Source organism: Symsagittifera roscoffensis, chromosome 9 (assembly GCF_963678635.1).
Source record: "Symsagittifera roscoffensis chromosome 9, txSymRosc1.1, whole genome shotgun sequence".
In the NCBI taxonomy this organism is placed as follows: Eukaryota; Metazoa; Xenacoelomorpha; order Acoela; family Convolutidae; genus Symsagittifera; species Symsagittifera roscoffensis.
This window is the reverse complement of record NC_087070.1, coordinates 21,216,627-21,225,200: the sequence shown is the minus strand read 5'-3', so window position 1 is coordinate 21,225,200 and position 8,574 is coordinate 21,216,627. Positions and strand designations below refer to the sequence as shown.

General features: G+C 40.4%; 1 protein-coding gene across 1 annotated transcript in view; it reads left to right on the top strand.

The window, feature by feature from the left end:
- The first annotated feature begins 3,332 nt into the window (after nt 1-3,332).
- The window catches only part of LOC134854609 (ubiquitin conjugation factor E4 A-like), a 214,089-nt gene continuing 208,847 nt past the window's right edge, over nt 3,333-8,574 (top strand). Inside the window, exon 1 of the mRNA XM_063870946.1 lies at nt 3,333-3,353. The gene's annotated coding sequence lies outside the window, so the exon portion shown is untranslated. The remainder of the gene's footprint in view (nt 3,354-8,574) is intronic.

Sequence of the window (8,574 nt, the reverse complement as noted above, 5' to 3'; positions counted from 1 at the left end):
CCAAGTGGAGCAGGAAACTGGTAATAGGAACCTCAAGGACCAAGTACTGCAGCCCCAAAGATGTCGGAGCCACGGTTCACTCGTACAGAGGTGCAAAGCTAGCCGACCTTGCCGCTATTTTCTCGCGCTATCCCTCGCAGAAACTGAACTGTGTTACTATAGTAGCCGGATTTAATGATAATTCATCTACGGTTTCAGACTTTGCTTATGATTGGAGATTTTTAAGAAAACTGATAAATCATAAATTTAACCCAAATGTGCTAATTGTCCCAAAAACCATCCTCTCTGCAAATAATCACTTCTTAAACAGAAAACTTGGTGCTCTATATAACTCTTTCTTTCGCCTTATTATTACATTTAATCATTCAGGAATCCGAATTATTTCCCCAATCTTAACGTTAATTTTAATGCTAAAATGTTTTGTAAAGATGGTATTCATTTTTCTTTTTATGGTAAAAAAATATTCACTTTTTTGCTCGCTCAGCTAACTTGTATATATTCACCATAAATTTACCCTCCTCGCTGTCAAAAAATGGCCGATCAAACGCACTGCCATATTTGCAAACGCCACCTCCGAAAAAGATGCATATGGTATGTCATTTGCAAAGCTTACATCCACGTCTCATCTAGCGGGCTACAGAGCAGCAAATTTTATTACGATGGGTTCTCCTGCATACAATGCAGACCCGAGAACTTTGCAAAAGGGCCCAACTCCACCAACAGACCACCAAGGACTGCACGGGCGCACCAACAAGCACAAAACAAGCACCAACAAGCACTTGAAGTTCTAACAAACGACTTATAGAAAAATGTCGTTAATTGGAAACCGCGCTTCAAAATTCTAAGCAAGATTAAGCCCGGTTTCCAAGTTATAGATTTAATGAACCAGCAGCTGTTGTCATTAGTAGAAGAAATAACAAATTGTAACGTCGCAATGAAAGCAGCAATGATTCTCATACATCTGCTGCTCCCCAAAATTAAATCAAAAACAAACGGATCAATTTCTAAAACACTAAGCCGCCGCATAATTTTATGGAAGCAAGGCCTATTAGACGAACTTTTCATTGAAGCAAAAACTCTCCAAATTAGACATCCAAAAAAGAAAAAGTCCGAAGTAAACGAGGAAATTAAGCAATTCGATAAACTAATGAGTACAGGCAAAAAATCTGCTGCCATTTGGCTGCCTTTCAGACAAAAAAACAAAAGGAGTACTTCCCATAAACGAAGTGATTGAAGGAAAACAGTCCTCAGTATCCTGAAAGAAAAACACCCTCAAGCCAAAACAGCGAACACTAACTATATAACTGAAGTAAGCGAAGACACAATGCCATACAACCCCTCTATATTTGAACAAATAAACGCTAAGACAGTTTGAAAATCAACCACGGTACCTCAGGTCTAGATGCGTGCGAATGGAGAAGGACATTAACTCACTTCAACCAGACATCCATTGAACTTTGCTAAAACAATTGCTAAAATATCATTTACAATGGCAACTAAAGTTCTCCCCCATTAAAACCTAACGGCGTACAACTCGTGTCGCCTGATACCTGTGAACAAAAATCCAGGGAACAGCCCATTGGTATAGGCGAAGTTCTGAGAAGAATAATTGGCAAAACAATCACCCAATGTAATAAATCAGACCTTACAAATCTCGGAAAAATTTCCAACTCTGCTTAGACCAGAAGTGTGAAATCGAATATGCTATCCACGGCTTGAGGAACGAGTTTGAGAAACCGGAGCCGGACGCCACACTACTAATTGATGCAGAAATTGCCTTCAACTCGCTCGAAAGAGATCTTGCTCTAAAAAATGTAGAAATCTTTTGTCGGGCGCTACATCATGCGCTGGCCAACTCATATAAACATCCCTCAAGTCTATATGTCAAAAACACGGTTCTGACATCTACCGAAGGCACAACGCAAGGTGATCCCCTCGCAATGGCATTGAAAAGAATTGGGATAATCCCACTGATTGAGCTCCTGCAAAAACCAAATGTCACCCAAAAATGGTACGCAGATGATGGAAGCGCTGCAGGTGATCTTAAGAGTCTCCGCGCAATACTGGACAACCTAGATATGCACGTAAAGGCTTTCAGATACAATGTGAAGCCTTCCAAGTGTCAACTCATAGTAAAAGAAAACCGTCGTGACAGCGCCATAAAAAAATATTCGAAGGCACAAATATTACAATTGTAGAAGTTTTAGAGTCCTTGGATCGGTTATAGGAACACCATTAGCATGCGATAAATACATGGAAAGCAAATTGAAAAGACATCTACCCTAACTGAAAAGCTTTCCAAAATAGCTAAGACATGCGTACTCCTGCTACACAAAAGGAGGTTAAAATATATTAAGCTTTCTAGCCAGAACGACTCCGAAAGCATTTAAGAAAATGGATGAAACTGAGAAAAATGTATGACATCAGCTACTTCCTAGTTTTACTGGTAAAAACCATATAACCGATGAAGATCGCAATCTTTTTGCACTACCACTAAAAATGCAAGGATTAGACCTCCTCAGTAACACGGAATTTTCCAGAAATTATGAGTGGTCACAAGCCATTTGTGATCCCTTAGAAAACAGTGATTCAGAAATAGCTGAAGCGGAACAAACTCTGATAAACAGAAACATCAAAACTGAGAGACAGAACATCACACTCTAAAAAAAAGGCTTAAATTATGGAAAATTGCTCATCCGAATAAAAACAGACTATAAATCTAGCGTCACAGAAAGGAGCATCAAGTTGGCTAAGCGTGCTAACCTCAAAAAGATACCATTTTTCCCTCAACAAATCAGAGTTTAAAGATGGATTACATCTGAGATATGGATGGGAACCACCAAACGATGGGAACCACCATACATGCCCATGTGGACAACCGTTCACACTGACCCATTCTCTTTACTGTCCTAAAGGTGGATACACTCACCTAAGACATAATGAAATTAGCGATACTTTTGCGAGCGACACTCCTGGACGAAGTTTGCCATGATGTTGAAATAGAGCCGAAACATCAATCGTTGGAAGGCGAAAGCTTTCACAACAAAACAACCACTTCTGAAGATGACGCTCGACTTGACATCAGGGCAAATGAACTCTGGGGAAGCCGATTCAGCCGAACCTTTTCGATGTAAAAATTTTAAAGCCCCATGCTAAATCCTGCCGCAAAATGACGCCCACAAATATCATGAGAGTGTCAAAAAATTAAAATACCAACAAAGAAATTTGGATGTGGAACGCAGCAGCTTTGTTCCACTAATTTTTGCGTGTATCGGAGGAGCAGCACCAGGCTCTACAAAAACCATCCAGAAACTAGCAATTAGCGTAATTGTTGTGATAAACTTATTAAATAGTTTCATGTAATCTGATACGCTCATAATGGTACGCTTGTAAGAAGAAGGCCCAGTACGGGATTTTAGAGACAAGCTCATCAAGCAGCGATACTCCCCCTCTATCCGGACATCCCCGCCGGAACCTCCACCCGTCAAAAAAATAGGTTGTATTCGCTTTCAATTCTTTTTTCATATTTGTTTCTTAAATCAATTTCTCTACAATTCATTTTACAATCGATTCTTTCTCTTGTTTTGCTTGTTTTGTACCCTGTTTAGTGATTGTCCGTGCCGAAGTACAGGCCAAAGTGGCTACCCAAATGGAGTAGGAAACTCTAGGAATAGGAACCTCAGGGCCATGTACTGCAGCCCCAAAGATGTCGGAGCCACGGTTCACTCGTACAGAGGTGCAAAGCTAGTCGACCTTTCCGCTACTGTCTCGCGCTACCCCTCGCAGAAACTAAATTGTGTTACTATAGTAGCCGGATTTAATGATAACTCATCTACAGTTTCAGACTTTGCTAAAGATTGGAAATTTTTATTAAAATTGATAATTCATAAGTTTAACCCAAATCTGCTAATTATCCACAAACCCATGCTCTCTGCAAATAATCACTTCACAAACAGAAAACTTGGTGCTCTAAATAATTCTTTGTTTCGCCGTATTAAAACATTTTACCACTCAAGAATTCGAATTGTTTTCCCCAATCTAAACGTTAATTTTAGTGCTGGTATGTTTTGTAAAGATGGTATTTTATGGCAACAAAGTCTTCAGTTTTTTGCTCGCTCAGCTAGTGTATATTCACCATAATTTTACCCTCCTCGCTGCCAAATTATGGCCGATCAAACGCATTGCCATGTTTGCAAACACCACCTCCAAAAAGGAGGCATATGGTGTGTCATTTGCAAAGCTTACATCCATGTCTCATGTAGCGGACTACAGAGCAGCAAATTTTACTATGATGGGTTCTCCTGCATACAATGCAACCCCGAGAATTTTGCAAAAGAGCCCAACTCTACCAACAGACCAACAAGCACAGCGACCATCACAACTCAAAAACCAACAAGCACCCCAGCACCCATCACAGCTCAAAAAATAACATCAACATCAACACCTGAAACAAACGTACTGCCCAACGCAACACAATCCTTTCCATCGCCCCAGCAATCACTGCAGCCCACTTTGACCCCTGGAAACTTATCGACCAAGAACTTGAAATTAAAATAAACGACATATATAAAAATATCGTTAGCTGGAATCCGCGCTTCATAATTCTAAGCAAGAACAAGTCCGGTTTCCAATTCATAGAGTTACTGAACCAGCAGCTGTTGTCATTAGTAGAAGAAACACAAAATTTTAACGTCGCAATGAAAGCAGCAATAATTCTCCCACATCTGCTGCTACCCAAAACTAAATCAAAAACAAACGGATCAATTTCTAAAACACTAAGCCGCCGCATAATTTTATGGAAGCAAGGCCTATTAGACGAACTTTTCATTGAAGCAAAAACTCTCCAAATTAGACATCCAAAAACGAAGAAGTCCGAAGTAAACGAGGAAATTAAGCAATTCGATAAACTAATGAGTACAGGCAAAAAATCTGCTGCCATTTGGCTGCCTTTCAGACAAAAAAACAAAAGGAGTACTTCCCATAAACGAAGTGATTGAAGGAAAACAGTCCTCAGTATCCTGAAAGAAAAACACCCTCAAGCCAAAACAGCGAACACTAACTATATAACTGAAGTAAGCGAAGACACAATGCCATACAACCCCTCTATATTTGAACAAATAAACGCCAAGACAGTTTGAAAATCAACCACGGTACCTCAGGTCTAGATGCGTGCGAATGGAGAAGGACATTAACTCACTTCAACCAGACATCCATTGAACTTTGCTAAAACAATTGCTAAAATATCATTTACAATGGCAACTAAAGTTCTCCCCCATTAAAACCTAACGGCGTACAACTCGTGTCGCCTGATACCTGTGGACAAAAATCCAGGGAACAGCCCATTGGTATAGGCGAAGTTCTGAGAAGAATAATTGGCAAAACAATCACCCAATGTAATAAATCAGACCTTACAAATCTCGGAAAAATTTCCAACTCTGCTTAGACCAGAAGTGTGAAATCGAATATGCTATCCACGGCTTGAGGAACGAGTTTGAGAAACCGGAGCCGGACGCCACACTACTAATTGATGCAGAAATTGCCTTCAACTCGCTCGAAAGAGATCTTGCTCTAAAAAATGTAGAAATCTTTTATCGGGCGCTACATCATGCGCTGGCCAACTCATATAAACATCCCTCAAGTCTATATGTCAAAAACACGGTTCTGACATCTACCGAATGTGACATTCGACCAGAATGGCCAAAATGCAATCTCTGCAGAATTCGGAATTTTAGCAGTAAGCCTTCCGGATTGGTGGTTTTTAAGAACTAAGGGCGTTATTGGAACGTTTAGCCAAACGGTGAGGGCTGGAATATTCTAGTATTTTAAAATTTCAAAAATTCGAATGATGACGTCACATTTCTGAGAAATGCTGAAACGGCCATTTTAACAAGAAACGAGAGAAGAAACACAACAACATTAGTTGCGCTGACGATAGCAACGACAATCGTGATAAGAAAAACAGCAGCAGATTGCAGAAAACGTTCCGAGTTGCAACTATTGTGCTGCTACAATAGTTGCAAGGCCGTTGCGAACAACGGTGAAGGGTAAGAAATCAGCCTTCCGGATTGGGAAGAAATCGAGATCAACGGGCTTCATTCACCGGATTCAAGAATCCGGAAGGGTCTCGGGACGGAAAACTTTTATTGACTCGTGTGAACTTTTAGCATCCTGTCATGTCCTGACTTGAATTTAATTGATATTTGGATTAGTTTTGACAAGGATGAGGTGCTAGGAGTTGGGGGAAAGGGTTGATCCATCTTCGATGGAGATGATGATTTTTATCTACTGAACAAAAACAATAGTCATATAATAAGTAGTAGCCCTGTTTTTAGGAGTGACCTCGTGGTCTGGGGATACTGAGACCCAGCCATGAGCTCACTATTTGCATGTAATTAAGTTAATTTGAGCGTTCTGGTCGAAGCCGGAGAACAGTAACGTTTTTGTCGACCCGATGTTGGAAAGACCACCGAAAAGTACTGGCTTGGTAGAGACGGTGAAAAGCATACAAAGCTCTGTTTAGGCGCTAGCCAGTCGTCTTAAGACTTAGTTTTGTTATTCGTCGATATGTATCTTCCGGGCGAATGTTACATACATGTTTTTATGGCGCTCCTGGGTGTTATTCTTTTTAACATCATGACCGGCAGAACCGTTGACGAGCACTCCGCGCCGAGCGGATGCTCACATTAACGCCCTTAATAGGCCTAAACCGCCGGGGCGGAAGGGTAGTTCGGAACGCGGAAGCCTTCCGGATTACCGTGAATAGTTTTTTAACCTAATTAAGACCGAAAATTCACGAACCAGGAAGGGTGGGGGGAATCGCGAACCCCTCATCCCCTGAGTGGTTTGTGACCAAAAAACACTTAAAGATATAAGTAAAACCAAACAAAAAGTAGTATAGTACCCAAGAAAAACAAAAAACATAAAAAATAACCGAAAAAACCAAAAACAGTAAAAAAGTAAAAAATCAGTAGAAATCATCCCCCCAGACAAGATGTGATCCAACCCCCCCGTTTGTTGTTGATAGATATATTGTTGTTACAGGCATTTATATCAGTCAGGATCGTTACGATCAGTTTTGTAGCCCGTTTGTGAGGCTTGTACTGTAGGGTTATTTGAGCATTTAAGCACGTTAATGATAAATTGCGCTCAATCCGGAAGGGTCAGCTGATTTGCGCTCAATTCGGAAGGGTCTTGGGTGAAGACCGATCCGGCAAGCAGTACAAGGAGCAACAAGAAGGGGCTCAACGACAACAACAATCGACTGTTGGGTATCGTTAACAAATTTTGTATCCCTTTTGGTACAAAAAGTAAGATAGTAATCTGTGGGGGGCTCGACAGTGCTGCACTGTAGTGACCCTTCACCGAACTGCGAATATCCGAGTTAAGCACCTTAATTCGGATATTGAGGAAACCCGGAGGGGTATAGTATTACTAATATCATTATTTATTTAGCCTATATTAATAGTCTTATATCGTTTTTCAGTGAAAAACAACGAAAACAGACCGGTTTTTAGGGTCAAAATAGCGATATTTTGACCCCCCACAAGTCGCGATTTTTGAGATTTCGATATTTTTTGAAACGGAAAAAAGCGCTAAGTTAGTGTGTTACATCGTAACTGCACTACCATAATAGATAGAACCGGTTAAGTTTAGTTCGGAAGTGGTTGGAACAATTTTGGAACCAAAAACCGAATTTTCGTGATTTTTGAGAAAACGGAACACTATAAATTTAGAAAATTGTTTGAAATTTTTGAGTTACGACAGTAAAAATAGTTGTTCGGACAACGTCCACTAGTGAATCTACAAGTTTTAAAACCCGCTACCCGAAAGCCTTCCGGGTTGCAGAGAAATCGAACATAACGTGTTTGATTTGGTGGATTCATCAATCCGGAGGGGTCCAGGTAGCATAGTTTTTCGCAAATTTTTTCTACAAAAGCGTTTTAGATCGGGTCTTTTGCATTGAACGAGAAGAGTACAGACCTTTTGAGCTCGGATCAATAATTTTTAGGTCGAAAGGACCAGAATTGCGGAAAAAGTTAGGTGGAGCCTATAAGCGAGAAATTTTTTGAGTTTGCAAGAAAGACGTTTTAGTTAATAACTTTGGAACTACTGAGCATATTGAGTTGATCTTGGTACCAATAGATCAAAAATTAGCTGAGCTTACTGATAGGGTCAGAAATTTTTTGGAAAAGTAAGCGTGAAAATTTTTTGAGATTGTTTTTTCCGGAAATCCGGAGGGGTACACCCTTCACGTTTTATAAATTTTTCTGAAAAACCCTTAGACCCCTACCAAAAGGTAATAGCGGTTGAATAAAGTAACTTTAGGCCAGTCTAGACCAAAAGGGAGGGCTAAAGGCACAGCAAAAATTTAATCGAGCCGAAGTTAGGCCAGCGATAAGACCCTTCACCGTTAGCGTGAATTGTCAAATAAGAAGCTTAACTTCAATCCGGAAGGGTCTAGGAAGGTAGCACATACCCTTCCCAGTTAATTGAAAGAGCATAATTCCATCGGAGAACGTATCAGGAGGGGTATAGGTTGAAAAAAGGAAATCTCCGAAAAGCTATTTTTTACAA